Raw genomic sequence first — 18425 nt, forward strand, 5'->3', positions numbered from 1 at the left:
AATGACTGTTTTTGTTTCAGTAAAGTAGCAAACTGTAATGGCTTCTTGCTCTCTTTTAACATAAACAAAGGACCCCATACTCAGATGGAGCTAAACCCTAAATGTATTCAATTTGATTTGTATCTTCACAGGCCATGGAAGAACTGAAGCAACTCTTATCCCGGTCGTTTCTGGCGCTGGAACAAGCTGAAGCCAGGCTGCTTCACCTCCAAGAGCTCTTGAGAGTCACTCGCAGAGAACGAGACGAAGCGCGAGAACGGCTGTTGAAACTCGGGGCAGAATACTGCAATATGCTAACGAATAGGCAGCAACAAGTCGGCATGTCTATAGATCAATTGGGGTGGCCCATGCCTGGTGGAGACCTTAATTTGGACGATTATTGGGGCATGCATTGTGATTCCTCTTCTCATTCCCCTCCGGACCAATTCAGGTGGAATTCGACTCCCACCGACCAGTTCGTTCTGGAACCAGGCGTCAGTCTGCATCGAACTCCGACTACACATTCAAATTTTGAGTGTTCGAATCTCCTGGAGTTAAAAGATCAACCGTTTTATCACCAAAACGAGCAGCCGCTAGGTTTAGTCGAACTGCAACAATCCGAGCATCCGCAGCAGGTCGAATCCCATTCCCTCGGCCCTCCTCCTTCCGTTCTCGGCTGCACTCGGACAGCCATGCCAGCCCATCTGCCAGAGCCCCCTAAGGACGAGTTTGAGGTCAGGCAGGGAACTTTGCCCGAGAGAGGTAATCTGTTACAGGCCGTTATGCAGGCCGGGCCGCTGTTAGAGACCCTGCTCTTGACAGGCCCGCTGCCTCAGTGGAAACACCCACCCCCTGCCATGGATTTTGTGGAGATCCCCAGAATATCTTTGTGCTCATCTCCCGATTCTCCCCAACCCATTGGTCCCGTGGTACATCATATGCCCTCTCCTCAAGGCCTTGCTAATCCTCTCCAGGTGAACGCTATTGTTTCCTCTTCTCGTGGCTGCCTGCGCTCCCGTAGCAGAATTAATAAATCCCCGAATGTTACACTTATCACTTGTCCGCAATCCGGGACAGCATCCGCATCAAGCTCCTCTAAATTCCTGGTCGCCCCAGTCCTTAACTCACTGGACTCTGCCATCACAAGAGGCCGTATTTTAAAATTGCCCAGATGCATTAAACAATTATAATTGTCTGTTTCAAAAGACAGCAGCGAGTCCTGCAGGTTAATGTTTCTAATAACGACCCTCAAATCAAAACAATATTCGTCTTCTAAATGGTTATGGTATTCCGAAAAATCATTGCTTCGGTCATTATTTCCCTAATCCAATTTTTTGCATTTCATGAAGCTAAGCCATTATTTCGTGGATCTAATCTATATGACACCTGATGAAATTTGTATGGGTAATGTATGCAGTGATCTTCATTTGAAAAAATATGCAGTGCTATTACAATATTGGTTATGTTTCTTTTTCATTGATCTAAGATATATTTTGATACACTATAGAATAAATCAGTCAATGTTATATGTTGTAAACTCAGTTGGTCAGTGCAGGGCAGTATGTGAAGTCTTTGTTAACACTAACTAATGGTTAAAATTATGTAACTATATTTAATTTCTTAAAAGTTATGAATTTGTTGAAAAACAATTGTGGTGTTATTTTTTAAAGTTGTGTTGTTTTTTCATTTTAAAGTATAAGACTTCATTTCAGTGGTTTAATTAGAAATCAAAATTATAAACTGAATTATTAAATTTGAAAATATTATTTTCATAATACATGGTAAAAATGTTAAATTTATTTATAAATTTATTAAAAAATAATATTTTTTTTAGTTTTATAATCTTTTCGTTTTAAATTACAAAACCTAAATGTCAGTGATTAGTGATTCGTTTAGTGATTTATCAAACCTTCATTTAGTGATTTAACAAACCTAAAAGTGTTTCTTAATTAATAGAGTAAAAAAGTTAAAATTTAGAGTTTTATAAGTTTTCTTTGCAAATTGTATTTTAAAATTATTAGAAATTTTTAAGATTAATAATTTATTTAATTTAATAATAATTGTATCAAAAAGTTTTACAAGAAATTGTAGGTTTCATTCACCACCATATTAAAATTGAAATTAATCATTCTTGTTTTGAAGAAAATTTTAGAGGATTGAAATTCATAATTTTAATTGAATATTGAAAAATGAAAAATCCCTAAATATGAACTCGAGTTAGAATTTTAATAGTAAATTGAGAGATAAGATTATTCTTATTGTAATAATTTTTTATTCCATAAGTATTGTAATAGTGTAATGTATCTAGTATTTTATATATTATATCGAGAATGAAGCATTCCTCGAAAGCTTAAAATTTTCATGTCCCTTGGTGTGATACATTTAGATAACACACCTATGCTAACACACATAATCAGTCTTATGTATACAAATCTAATATCACTCGATTTATATTATAACAACATTGATTTAACCTAATAGTAAATAAATAAATAAAATTATCTTCTTAAAATTAATAACCAACACAAGGAATGAGATTTTCTTGTATTCCACCAGTCCCTAGGGATATATCATTTCCTTCATGAGCTTTACTATAGAGTGGCCACAAATTATCATTAAAATTCTTAGGACTCAAACAATTATCTGTAATTATCTTTACTCATTATTGTTTTCAAGAAAGTTTTAGAAGATTCAAATTCATAATTTTAATTGAATATTGAAGAATGTAATATTCTTAAATATTACATTCTAATATTGAAGAATATTACAATGTAATATTCTTCAATATTACATTTTAATAGTAAATAGAGAAATAAGGTTATTCTTATTGTAACAATTTTTTATTCCATGAGTAGTATAATGTATCTAGTAATTTATGTATTATATTGAAAATGAAGCATTCCTTGAAATCTTAAAATTTCCATATTTCTTGGTGTGATATATTTATATAACACACCTATACTATAATTGAATCAAATTAAACATTCACGGTTATAATATCATAATTTCCTCATTATCATGTTAAGAATTGACTAATGTATAAAAACATAACAATGCTAACAAACATAATCAGTCTTATATACAAATCTAATATCACTCAATTTATATTATAACAACATTGATTTAACTTAATGGTAAATAAATAAATAAAATTATCATTTTAAAATTAATAACCAACACAAGGAATGAGATTTTCTTGTATTCCAGCTACTCCCTAATGATATATCATTTCTTTCCTGAGGATATATCATTTGCTTCATGAACTTTACTATAGAGTGGCCGCAAATTATGATTAAAATTCTCAGGAATCAAACAATTATCTGTAATTATCTTTATTAAAAAAATGATTACTTTACATAATTATAATTCCATATAACTCATAAAAACCTATAACTTTATTTCAAAATATTCCAAAAGAATGGTTGTGCAACTACTCTTTCCATACTCATAATTATGAAATATATTTGCATTTTAATAATATACCAACTTTGTTTCTCATAGCCAACTTATTTTCATTTCTTTAATTTTTTTTAAGTTCATTTCTTTGAGCTTGGGTGGAATTATAATTTTTTATATTTTTATTTATTATCTATTTTTTCCAATTTTACTTATTACTTATTTTTCACTTTTAAATCATTTATCATATAGTTTGAAAATAAAAAATAAAAAATACTAATATTTAAATTATAAATAAGAAATACTAATACAGGAAAGTAGTAATTTTTTATTCCAACGATAAATAACCAGAAAGAAAAGATAAAAGTTTAACCTAAAGAAATAGAAGAAAGTGACTAATTTATATTATTTATAATGGCAATCGTGTTTATTTACTCTTGGTGTGTTATGATGTCCATAAAGGATTTATTATAGGATAAATTCATAAAACCTTAATATCTTTTGCAAACAAGGAAATGTTAAAATGTTATACGTCAACCATCAATCAAGAGTTGAAAATTTTGATTAAAAATTTTGAGTCAGTGGTTTATGCATTCTTTCGCTGCAGGATTAAGACTTTCAGTATTTTTTAACCAAAATATTTTAAAGTTACTGCCATAAAACATATCTTCTGGTGAAGCAACGAGAGTAGTTGTAAGAGTATTTTATTACTCAATGTTTTATAAAGTACATAGAGGATGTAAGAGTAGTTTATTACTTACAATATTGTATAAAATTACATAAAAGACCTCCATTATATAGTAGAAATGGAGGAGGCCAAGTGTTATTTTTATAACTATGACAACAACGAAAATACAAGTTTTTATATGAGCTTGCAACTTACCATACTTATCTCATAGGCAATGAAGCGTTGGAAAAGAAAAACTTCAACACCCTCCTTAAGTGAAACATAGGGAGTAACTAAAGAAGAAAGAAAATAAAGAATGGCTCCCGACAACGAGGCCTGATTAGGTACCCATGTACAAACTCTCATATGTAGAGAAAAAGAGAAAAATCTGTAGGAGAAAACTCCACCCCCAAAATAGAGAAAGATGTCAGTGCTAAAATTATCATAGAGTTAAAATTGTAGATCCCATAACAATCCATTGAATGACAAGAACATAGCCCTCCTCCAATGAAAAAATACGGAATGTTGAATTACCAAAACTTTGAAGATGAACGCTATGAAACCTCAATGAGGTCAGTCAATCTCTGAAGTAGGATTGTTGCAGAGGCACACAGGTGGCAAAAAATTCCAACTTCTCCCAAAAAAAGGTCAACGAAACTAGGTGTTAGTAAAGAACCATGAAAAGGAATTCAAGCAAAAGCAACATCACTAACCAACAAACAAACAATGAGGCCTATAAAAATGGAAACTCAGCGCAACCATTATACAATAACACTCCTGAAGTTTTTTGAACATCGTCACCATCATACAAAAAATGACAATTGTCAACAAAGCAACGATAACTATATCTGTCACCATCTAATTGCCCCCCCAAAAAGAAATTGTGGAAGGAGCGAGAATTAGTAGCCTTCATTGTCAACAGATTTCCCTCCCTGAAACACAATTGAGGGGAAAATGGAAATCAACAACGAACTGATGTAACATGAAGATATGAAGTCTTTAAGCATTGGTTCAAATGACACCATGACCATCCATCGATCCATCCACAATTGATCCTGATGGTTGGCACTAGTCCACAATTATTTCTCTCACGTCTCTTTTGTAACGATCTGAATGTAGGACTAGTAATTGACCAAGAATGTTGATGCTTCGATAATTTCTTCTGGTGAGGATGTGAACATAGCTCATTTTTTGTTTTTCTAGACTCAAAGTTGGGTTCCACAACATTTTTATCTCGAATGACACTAGTAGCCATGTCATCAATATATTTATCATAGTTAACAGGAGCATTTTCTTCAAGCACCTCACAGTTGGATGTAGGTGATGAGGCAACAAAAAAATCGTATCCAAGGCCTCCTCTTGATGTGTGCACTACAAGGTTAATAGGAGCAACAATTCCTTGACCATTCTTCCCAAGTCCTCCTCCGTTATATCCCAATTTTCTCAGCAATCTAGACCCAATACCAGTAGTATGGTTTTCAAAATTGGCTTTCACAAAGCATGTGATGAGTCAACATCAGGCTTCTATAATTCAACATCATCAAGTGTGGAAGAAGGAGAGCTTGGCACCTTAAAATCAACTATCTCCATCTCAAATTTCTAAATATGATTAAGTTCCAATTCAAGTTTGTTCTTAGACTCTTGCAGCTTTTGAATGACCTCATCCTTCTCAATCATTTTTTCTGACCATGCATCATATTTTTGTCTCAAGAGTTGATATTGTTCCAACACTTTTTCTTTCAAACAATTGCTGGTTATTTTGCTCTTCGAGTTGATTCTTCAAATTTATATTCTTGAGTAAGAAAAAGACTCAACTTCCACCTACAAGTCATCAACAAAGTCAATCTTCTTTTGAAATTCATCTGCATACATGTGGACATATTTTCCCATGGTTAATTCCAAATGTTCAACCTTGTTGAATTTTTCAATGATTGAAGTTTGCAACCTATTTTTAAGAGTTGCATTCTCTGCTTGCAATAGAGATACCATGAACTATAATTGAATGATATCTTTACTAATTCAGTTTGTTGGACACCTAATCCTAATGGGTTAGTGTGGAAGCCAAATGGACAAAAGCAGTCCAAGAGACCTTGGGATCTGAATCCCAAGAGTCACGTATTGTACTATAAATGTGTATCTTATGTTAATAAAAAAATGAACTCACTGATTTATCTTTCATATCTTTTGTGCTGTCCATGTGTGTTTAACATGGTATCAGAGCAGGCGAATTTTGGCCCTGCTCATTTTTGAGACACTTGTTTTGTGGTCTCTACCTACATGTCAGTTCTGTCTTTCTACTAATTAGAATTGATGAGAATTGCCACCTTATTGAGCGTTTTATTCCTCATTCTGCGCCATATTCTTTCCTGCGCTCTGGGCCTGACACTGACACGGTATTTCTGCCCTTGTCAGCTCATACTTGAGCGACTTGTTTTGTTTTGTGGCCTTTCTACATAAAACGCTTCTGCGCCACTGTGTAGTAACGCCTATTCTGTTCAGTTTTTGATACCATTGTGTGCGTTATTCTTTGCATTTCTCTGTATTCTCCCATGCAAAAATGCAAAAACGCTTCTGCCATTCCTCTGTACTGTGCAGACCTATTCTTATGAACGAACACTCCTCTCTCTCAGCGAAATCGCTGTAAATCGCAGTAAATGATCCCTTGTCAATCATGAAATCCCAGTAACTGTGCTCCTCCTTGTGGGTTCTGACAGAGATTCCCAAAATCCAGTATCTGTTTCACTGCGCATATGTCCGTTTCAGGATTAATGCTTTGCTTGTAGTTGGACTGTTCATTTGGAATAGGTTGTGAGTGTAATGGGATATAGTGGCTACGGAGATCTCCATGGGCGAACCAAGGATGGAAGATTTAACGAACATCAGTGTCAGCTCTTCGAAAATGGAGGTTGGTGACTCGTTTTCCTTCGTCAACAGGGACAAGCTTTAGCTGGTGCAAAGACCACTAAAGTTATTCAAGCTCTGGCTTGCCTTTTTCCTCTAAGTTCTATGTTATATCTTCGGCAAAGATCACGACTATTGCATTACACGCTCTGGCAGTTATCTCTGGTATCGGCAAAGATCACGACTATTGCATTACACGCTTTGGCAGTTATCTCTGTATATGAAACGTAAGGCGTAGGTGGACGGACAAAGGTTTCCGAAGGCGAACCGTACTCGTCATTCAATATCAACAAGCAGCAGTTTATCCTCCAGTTTAACAAGATGAAAAATGCAATAGTAGATATCCCTTTATATTGTCTGTGCTGAAACTCTCGTCAAAATTCTCATTTGGTGTGACCAAATTTTTTACACACTCTCTGGGATCTACGACTCATTGTTGTAGTTGTTGACTTATTCTCTACTGCATTAACTTATTTCAAACCATCCTATCTTCTGTCATTAGTGGTATAGGCGTAGTGGAGGTTCTAAATTAATGTGATAGGAAAGAAAGCTCGAATTTGTTTTTCACTACAAGTCTAATGCTTCTCACAGTGCCTCATCACAACATCCCTTTGCTTTGCATCCACAATTTTTTCCTGTTCTGAACAAGGAAAACCAACCGTTGTTTTTTATTAAGATTCTACTGAACATGATACGGTCATATCTCATGATGAAATAAATAAGTGTAATGCAAAGAATATATTGATTTTAGAAATTCTAATACTCAATCTTCAGCTGAACTATTGATGGTGAGGAAAGCATATTATATTCGGGCCAAAATGTCTCTCGAAGAAGACGTGGCTGCACATACAAGTTGGAAAATTCCGTAAGTTGCTCATAGCACTTGGAAGTTGATATCGTTATGAAGGACCAGAAATACATATGTGTTTTGCAAGTTATGAATCAAAGAAGATAACTTGGTTGCTTGTGCCCCGTATTTGCACAAACCAATTTGAGAAAAAGTGAAGCAGATTTGTGAAGAAGAAGAAGCAAAGACAGAGTTAAAGCGGAGATATAAAATGGACAAATAGGCTCAGAAGCTTGTACTGGTGCAAAGACGTCTCTACCAACGGGCGCTTGCGCACACGTTGCGGACTAGACATAGTTTGTCAAATTCTTAAGCTCTAATTCAAGCATTTGCTGTGAAGACTGTTGATCAAAGCACCTACCGGATTCGAGGCCGTCTTGCTGGTTCTCTACACCAGTAAATTAAAAACGTTTGAAGTATTTTACGCTGCTTTCAAAATAGTGATATATTAATACAGAGAAATGACATAGTCATATGCTGCATTGTATATATATTGAAGTGTAATGTTGAAGAAATCACATAATTTTCTTACAAACTGTTCAAGAACTGTTGACACCTCTGTCTGATAACGACCTTCAAGAAAAAGGGTGTCGGCCGCTAGCTGTGTCTGCCCCTGCTTCAATTCCTCCAGCATTTGTTTCCAGAACCGTGGTCACTGTCCTTTATAGCTGAATGAGCCACTAATAAAATCTGGGCCAAGTTGCTGTAGTTAACTGTGCATTGGGGCTGCCTGTCATCATGGTTTGGGGTTTACTGTTGACTGCATAAAGTTTCGAGTTGCAAGCTGATTGCACCCTCTATTAATTGTTGGTTGAACAAGCTGCTACAATCTGGAAGTGCAGACTATTTCATTGTCTCTGGCTATCGTGAAGTCTTTCTGTGAGCATATTCTACTTAAGTAAATATTCGCGAGTGTTGATTTATTTTCCAGAGGATCAATAGGCTTGGAGTTTTAAATGGTTGCGGTCTTGGAGGTTCGGTCTTCAAGGGTTGAATAAGCATTATGGTCTCTAACGCTAAGTGGATCATCTAGCAAGACATTCCATAATCATTGAAGACTGAAATAAGAATCAGATTTGAAGACTCTGAAAGATGCAGTAGAAGTACATCTACCCAGGTTTGTGTCATAATTCTGAAGAAGGCACAATTGTAAGCTAAAAATCCGAACCTGCCTATACAGTACTCTAATCTTTGATGCAAGGAGTGTTGTTGACTGTTTGCATTAAACAGAGATTAGATTTAGAGATTTGATATGACAGTATTGACACATTATTCTTTGTAAATGCCTATGATAAAGCATCTATTGAGTTGGTACTGCTGACATTGTTGATCTATAGACATGTATTGATGAAGTGAAGTATGATTTCACATTCTAGAGTTTCAGAGAGCTTGACATTCCTTGATTCCACTGTTGTATAAAGAGTTTGGTGAGCTGATTGTAATCTTTTATGTTGCATGCTCCTCATTTGCTCACATTTATAAAGGATATTGCAATGACATTAAATTGTGAGTGATTGTTGCTGGTTGATAGTCGTGATCAGTTTCTTTAATGTATAAGATGATGAAGGAAATGACCAGACTTGAAGATGCATTAAAGTTACTGAATATCCTAATTCATTCCACTCCTGATGGGACAGTCAAAATCAGTAAGGATTTTCTCTCAGAAATTCAGACATGTCTACAAAATGCACAGGAAAAGATTGATTTTTTGCAGCTTGAATCACAGCTACAGCAAGAAGAGCTACGTCAAAATAGACATCATTCTGAACCTGTTCAGAACATTGATACAACCACCCATCAGCAGCAAGACAATAATGTTACTGTTCATTCAAATAAAGAAGCAGGTGTATATATAGATGCAGAAACTCAGTGTGCACTTCCCAAGCCCATCATCAGACCTTGGGAACAGCTTGTCCACAACAAGCATAGAACTGGTCTTGGATATGACAAGGACTTGTCCTTTCATATTCCAGACTATGTCAAGCCCATTCAGTTTCAGAGTGCTGGATTCATTTATGACAGTTCACTTGCTCCTCATGACAGTTCAGCTTCAGCTGTTCCATATTCTGCCCCTCTTCCACAACAACAACAAAAACAACAGATCGTGAAATGCCAACACTGTGATCGAGTTGGCCATCTGAAAGATCACTGTTTTGATCTTCATCCATGTGAGCACTGTCATAAAACCAGCCATTCTTCACACAGATGCTTCAGAAACAAACGTCCTGCAAGAACAAAGATTCATCTTGGATGGATCGCTTCTTGGCAATGGGCATCAACAACCAAGAAGATATTCCAAACACATGTCAGAACTTGTTCCAGAGTATTGAACAGTCTTGCAGTTGAGTCTTCTCCATCTTCTCACCTTGTACCTGACAGGGGGGGAAATGATGGTCATCTACAAGCTTCAAAGCCACATCAAGCGAGCCTGAGCCACAACCTGCCACACCAGTTTTAGAGTTGTAGCCAGAGACAAAGATGCCTGAACATGCCTTCAGTTGGCAATCTGGGACACTTCCTCTAGCAGAAGACTCCAACTTCTTGCCAGTTTTGGAAGAGTTCCAGGAATTGCATTAAGCATTCCAGAGTTGTTGGTTATCCTTAAACCATCACAGGTTGAGACTTCCCTTTTCAGGTTGAAGTTTTACCTTTTATGCGGGGTGAAACCTCCCTTTTATGGTTGAAGGTTTCCCTCTTTAAAACAATAGGATCACTTCCTCTAGCAGAAAACTTCAGTTTCTTGCCAGTTTTGGAAGAGTTCCGGGAACTGCACTAAGCGTTCCAGTGTTGGTGGTCATCCTTAAACCACCGCCCTTTATACCAACATTTCATAGAGCACATTCAGCCTAGTGCTGCCATGCATTTTTTACACATTTTGTATTACAGCTCTCTTCTTGGACTCATACATAACCCTTCGGATTAAGGGGGGGAATGTTGGACACCTAATCCTAATGGGTTAGTGTGGAAGCCGAATGGACAAACGCAGTCCAAGAGACCTTGGGATCTGAATCCCAAGAGTCACGTATTGTACTATAAATATGTATCTTATGTTAATAAAAAAATGAACTCACTGATTTATCTTTCATATCTTTTGTGGTGTCCATGTGTGTTTAACACAGTTGTTGCCTTCTTCTCACAAATTCCGACAACTTTTTACCCATCTTAAAAGGACCAAGTTGGAAAATGTGTTCCCACTAGTCACAAAATCAAAGGAAAAGTGCAAGACTATGCTTCACCCAAAAATGAAGATCAAACACATACTTTCATAGGATTTTACCCTTACATTTTTTTTAAATCCTTGAGACTTTTAAAACACTTAAAAATACTTGATGAAAAAAGACACAACCAGCAAGAACGAATAGGCCGGGCCCAAGGAACCTCCCATTTCATCTCACGAACAGGCTCGCTTGAAGAAAAACCAGTGAAAAGATGAACACAATAAGTTGGAGGGGAGAACAAAAGAACACTCGCTTGAAATTGCACCAATTGAACACCATACGGAGTAGAGAAATAATCAGGGTAAATAAATCATGAAGCCCTAGAAAAAGATACTGAAATGATCCATCAGCTATAGAGAACTCCAAATTATTTATTCCATTATAAAGTAAAGAAGACCCTGAGCCACTCACATTGAGGACACTGGTATTGGAACCTTGATCGAAGTCACGAAAGATAGGTGAAAAACCCATTCATTTCATTATACAAGAGTGAGGAAGACAATCTCACATCTCATAACAAATGGAAGACCTTGATTAAAAGATGACTAATTTTCATCTCCTCTAGGCCTGAAGCTTTACTGCAATTCAAATACGTTCCCCAGTTATTGAGCTTGGTCGCCATCTAGAAAATGACCTTGATATATCTCTCCTAAAACCACGAAACAAGAAAACTCTTACAAAAGAATTCACCCAGAAGTCAACACTTTCCTAGGAAAAATTGTAAGCCACATCCACAAAAAAGGCATCCGAAGACGATATATTACCGGAATAACTTACTCGGAAACAAACTCCTTAGGCCTTCAGTAATACCCAGAACACAACAAATGAAAAACAATAATGAGGAAAATGATCGGCTATTAAGGCTCCTAGAGGATAACAAACTAATCCAGCACATTCAGGGTCACCAAAAATTCCGAGTTGTAGTTCCTTAACAGTATAGAAGATATGTGGCCACAATAGAAAAAATAGTAACAGTGGAATTCAACCGTAAATAAAGAAAAGAATGCTAACCTCATTCATTTCAATCTTCAGGCCAATCCATTCACAGCTACCCGTGTCCGAATTCGAACCCAAAATCGTAAGGGCCTGCGTGATTCATTCATCGGTGTTCACAAAGTGGATTGTTTTGCATCGCAAACAGTGAATGGACAATGGTGTAGTCACGAGGTTGGAGAGAAGCGCAAAAACTATATTCCTTGGTTTAGATATGTAACAAATCCATCCTTTCCTTACATATCTAGGCATTCAAGTTGCGGATCATGGTTATCAAGGAGGCATGATAAGAAAAACACTATTAAGATTGTTGATTAAACGGTCAACCTGCTCCCACGTGAAGATATGATTTCCAAGAATCTGAGTGACCAAACCACTCTTCATATCCAGATCTCACTAGAACATAACTCAATTTATATCATAGAGAAAAAAGAAACTCCAAAAAATTTCATAAAAGAATCCAACAGCACAAGAATTGTCTGTTTTGATAACATGTAAGAGTATTCTATTACTCACAATGTTGTGTAAAAGTACATAAAAAAACCTCCATTATATAGAAATAACATGTAAGATTATTCTATTACTCACAATGTTGTGTAAAAGTACATAAAATACCTCCATTATATAGAAATGGAGGAGGCCCAATATCAGGAAAACTACAATAACATGAAAAATATAAGTACCCATATGAACTTACAACTCACTATACTTAACTCATAGAGAAATGAAACATTGTAAAAGACAAACTCCAACAATAGCAGTTGCAGTAGCCCAAAATCCTTAAAATATCACAAGAATGAATTGTGGGCTACATGAAGAGCTCCGAATCCAATATAATTAGGACCAGAAAAGGCATGATTATTTTTGATGCTACAAATAGAGATGTGTCTGTTGTATTAGAGAAAAAATATGTAAGTTCCTTTTCATTTAGGATGCCGTGTGTTGAAATCTTTTGCAAAGAAGATGAAGCACACAAAAATGAACTTACAATACAGTAAAAAGGACATCCAAAAGGTAGAATTGTAACTGCCAGCAACATATCCATCATAAATAAAAAAACTTATTTTGATCCCAATCCAATTGTGAAATTTATTTACTTATCCATCACAGAGAACCTTCTTTTTTAATCCCAATCCAAATTCATTTACTTACCAGCTATTAATCCATTCTCATGGTATTAACTTAAAAATGGGCTCCTGCTTTTTATTATTAAATTCATCAATCTTAATGCCATTAATCCATTTGAAGAGCAGTAAATAAATATTGTGGTTTCCACGCAACAAGTTTTCATCAATAACTTCAAAGGAATTTGATACAACAATAAGAATATGTTCTACCCAGGGAATCTATAACAATTTCAAACAAATAGCATAGAACGAGGACTAAAATAGAATTTCGTTTTAGTATCATCATCAACGTGTTTGTTTTTTTTTCCTTCATTATATGCATTACCAAATGCCTTCCCGCAAAAGGGTTGCCTCAAAATTATTCATGATGGTCATCAATGAAGTAGGATTTGATGTCTTGTTCAAACAATTATTTATCCATCCTGTAAGAAAATTTAGACTACTTTTGTACTGACTTCCTCTAAGACCTACAAACTTGGCACTAAAGGATCACATAAAATTTTTTTTTTGATACACCGTATTAAAGAATTATAAATCTAAAAATAATGTCAGAACGAAAGAAAATTGAGATATTAGAACTATTTATGTCAAATTGGAAGCTCTGATCACTTAACAACATAGATAGGGAGAAACATAGATCATTGTATAGAGAAGTTGTGTGTGCACCTTTGAAAAATGATGACACTGAAGACTTTTACTTATATCAGTTCTAGGATGGATAGAAACTTGAAGGTATAAGTAGAGAAGAAGGTGGATGAGAGGTCATGCATATTGCAGAGAATAGTAACTTTTGGGTGCATTTTGTATCTTTATTTTGGCTTAACTTAAACCTAATTGTTTTTGTTAATTTAACCACTTATGCTTTATTTTGTCTATTTTATTTTTATTTGGCTCCAAAATCCAAGAAAAATCTATCCAACGTCATCTTCTTCTAAATTATGATTATTTTTAATAAAATTGTTCATTAATGAAAATCTATTTAGAAAATTTAATGCTCATTTTTTTTTAATATGTGCAAGAAAATGCTGATATTTTTTTTAATATATGCAACATTTGGGCAAAATCCTAGACATGGGTTTTGTTCCTTGAGACCCATATATAGATAGAATTGTATTCACTTCACTAGAATCAGTGCATATAGGCCGAATCAATGCTTGGTTTAGTTTTGATGAAAATCTGTGGTTTTGAGCTAAAATCAAATATGTTCTAGTTTTTTAGGGTTTAGATTAAATTGGAAGGGCACAAAAGGGTGGAATTTGACCTAAAAGAATCCTAAAAATATTATTTGTTTGATAACATGAAAGATCATATCCTTTTTATTTTGAAGAATTTGTATAAAGGCACCAAGTGTGTGAAGACTTTACACAACTTTGTATTCTTCGTAACTTTGTTTTAAGAATTTTGGTGTCAAACTTATAAAAATTTCGTTGTATATCTATTTATGTATTTTCATCAATCATTGTATATTTTGTTGGCATTATGATTCAAGTGTTGTCCTTGATGGCAACTCACTCAGAGGTTGGTACAGGTGCTCAGAGGTTGGTACAGGTGATGGCAACTTAATCAGAGGACAGATCTTAGTACAGCATGCCAAGAAAGTTCATACACGCAGGTTCGTTAAGCCCAAGTCGCGTATACAAGCAGGTTCACTATATACCAAGTCGCGTATACGCAGGTTCTCTATATATCAAGTCGCGTGTACACGCAGGTTGGCTTCAGTAAAAGAGCGTGTATGTGGAAAAGTACCTTTGGTCCGTGGTAGTTAGTCCTTGGAAGTTGTGCCTATGGTTTCGGACCATGGCGTATCGACGGGCGTGTCGATCCCTCGTTTTGAGGTTGATGGTATTGTGTTACTATGGTTTTGGACCGTGGTATTGTGAAGTACCTAAGGCTATATAAGGAGAAGATCATTAGGCAAAGGAGCAAGTATTGGGTGTATGACGAAGTGAGAAGATCTGGTATTGCTGGTTATCTGTTCGGGACGCTTGGCAAGGGTCGGATCTGACAGCAAAGGTATAAGTAATTATTTCTAGATGTGCACGCGGGTTGCCTTTGGTGAAAGCGCGTATACACGCGGTTTTGGTACAGTGAAGTAGCGTATGCATAATAAGATTTGATATTTCAGGTTGCTGCTGATTCTGGTGGTTGTTGCAGAGTTCTGGGCTCTGGTTTGGGTTCTGTGATCTTGATGACAGGGTTTCAGTGATTCAGTATTGGGTTGTTTAATGAATTATGATGCAAGTATAAGTTGATGATTGTATTGCAGTAATGTTTGTTGTGTACTCTTGGATCCAGTCTGAAAATTGATGAAACGTGGTCCCTGAAGAAAAGAAGGTTGTAGGGTCAGCACCTACGTACTAGTAAATGGATCAGCTAGTACAAGAGCTGAGGGGGTTGTAGCTCCCTTCCAGAAGTAGTTGGAAAACGAGAGAGGGTTGTAGCCCTCTGCAGGCTGTAGCCTGCGTACTGGTAAAGGACTGCACCAGTACATTGTAAAAGAAGTTTCTTATTAAAGAAGAAAGAGACGAATTGCAGCAGGTGGTTTTCACCCACATTGGGTTTCCACCTTATATCATGGTGTTCATGTGTGTGGCTCTTGTGTGATGTTCTGTTCTGTTATTCTGCACCTGTTTACTATTAATATGCTTAATAATGTTCTGATGCATTTACTGAAGATTAAGCTAACTGAATTATAAGATCTCTAGATATACGCGAGTTTCATTAGACACAGTAGCGTGTACACGCGGGTTCACTTAATTGAAGTAGCGTATATGTTTCTGAGTATGAAATTGGAAAGTTTTTACTGATCTGATAATACTGATTCACCCCCCCCCCCCCTCTCAGTATTATTTCCAACAATTGGTATCAGAGCAGGTCCTTCAGAGGAAGCTTGATCGCTTGAAGGAAAAGATCCATCAGAATGGCTAATCCAGAAAGAGAGGCACACATCAGGCCACCAGTCTTTGACGGGAACAATTTTACTCACTGGAAGATAAGAACCACTGCATATCTACAATCACTTGGAGCAGAAGTTTGGGGAATCGTAGAAGGAGGATACAAATTCCCATCAGCAACTCCTACAGATCCAGTAGAGAAAAAGCAATATGAGCTCAATGCCAAAGCTGTTACTGTCCTATTGAGTAGTTTGACTCAATCAGAATTTATGAAGATCATGCATTTCAAATAAGCTAAGGAAATATGGGACAAAATCGTTACAAGCTACGAAGGAGATGATCAGGTAAAAAGAGCAAAGCTTCAAACTCTCAGAATCCGGTATGAAACTCTTAAGATGCGTAGTAATGAAAGCATAGCTAATTATTTCCTGCGTATGGATGAAATTGTGAATTGTATGAGGGATCTGGGTGAAGAATTTGAGGAAGTTGTCTTAGTTGAAAATGTTTTGAGATCTCTGTCTACTAAATTTGATTCTAAAGTATCTGCCATAGAAGAAAAGGAGAATGTGCAGAAAATCACCATGTCACAGCTTCACGGGATCTTAACTGCTTTTGAAATGCGACAAGAGGTACCACCAGAGGCCGCATTCGAAGTGTCAGAGGAAGAAGATGAGGTAAATTTTGTCAAGAATCTTGAACGGGGAACTGGACGGTTCAAAGGTAAGCTACCTTTCAAATGTTTTCTATGTGGTAGAGTTGGTCACTATGCTGCTAGATGTCCTCATAACAAAGGAAAGATATCTGAAGAAGATGGTAGAAGCTATTATACCCATATTAAAAGTTCATTCAATGATAGTGAAGATATTAGAAGTCTCATGGCACATAAGAAGAAGAATGCTTCATCCAATAATAGCGAAGATATTAAAAGTCTCATGGCACATGAAGAGAAGAATGCAGAAACTGAAGAAGTTTCCAAATTAAAAGAACAATTGGAGACAGAAATCAGGGTAAGGGAGCAATTGCAGGATATAGTAAAGGATCAGAGTACAACTATTCAGAGACTTGAATCAAAGATCCCCTCTCTAAAAGAAGATCTTAAAAAATGAAGAGAACAGAATAGAGAAGATCTTGAAGATCAAGAACATGAAGTGACCAAACTAAAGCGACAAGTGGAAGAAGGAAGAAAAGCTGAAGAAGACCTAAGGAATCAATATCTGAAAAAGGAAGAACAACATCAAGTTGAGGTAAATATCTTGAAAGGTAAAATAGAAGAAAAGGATAAGCTTTTACGATTTCAAGATAGTACTAAAGTCTTGGATGATATTCTTAATAGTCAAAGGTCTCCTGCTATCAAGACTAATCTTGGTTTTCATGAATATGTTGAAGGTGAATCTAGTTCACAAGGTGAGGCAAGAAACTCTAATGAGAAATCTGAAATTCTCAACAAGGAACAACCAAGGAAAGAAATTCCTCAAGGAAGATCCTTTACTCCTAACTATGGACGTGATAGACGATTATTTCCTCCACTGAATAATGTTGAATGTTATGTATGTCATAATCTTGGACATGTTGCAGCCAGATGTAGAAGTAGAATGGTTCAAGAAAGATCATCGCATCCCAGGTATTTCAGAGGATATTGCTTTGCCTGCAATGCATATGGACACAAAGCAATTGATTGCGATAGAAGGAACAAGAAAAATGTAAGGTGTTATACATGCAACAACTATGGGCATAAAGCAAGGGAATGCAGGAGCAGATTTCAAAATTCAAAACAAGAGGACCATACATCATCACAGTTGCAGGAATTGAAGAAGACAGAGACAGAAAGGTGTGGCATAATTCAGACAGCGGACATAACAGACACAGGGGAATCTGAAAGTGATGAAATTCAGTATTCCATATTGCATACGCTGATATAATGAAGAAAAGTCGCGTATATACGCGAGTTACAGGCTGCAAAGTCGCGTATATGAAGAAAGGGCAGCAGAACAGACCCAGGTTCAGTCATGGTTGGCTCGGGCTCAGGGGGAGCAGAACAGACTCAGGAAATGGTTCAGTCATGGTTGGCTCACACTCAAGGGGAGCATATACTTCAAATAATTCATTGTTGGCATTATGGTTAGAAGTGGCTGATGAAACTAAATGATACATCTTGTTGTTTGATCAAAGGAATAGTGTTGCAGGCTGATGCTTATGGTACAGATCTGAATGGCTGGTCTTAGAACCTGCATCTGCTCAGGGGGAGCGTGGATAGATTGGTACACTTTGGCATAAACAAAGGGGGAGCCAAATCAGAAACTTCAGCATGTACTCAGGGAGAGTATGGACTGCAGTATGGACAGCAGAAGGTATACCAAAGAAGAAAATATCTTGGTCCGCCCTTTGCCCTTGATGTCAAAGGGG

This window comes from Pinus tabuliformis, chromosome 1_1 (genome assembly GCF_031772625.1).
Source record: "Pinus tabuliformis cultivar Carrire ecotype Pingquan chromosome 1_1, CPIR1, whole genome shotgun sequence".
NCBI lineage: Eukaryota > Viridiplantae > Streptophyta > Pinopsida > Pinales > Pinaceae > Pinus > Pinus tabuliformis.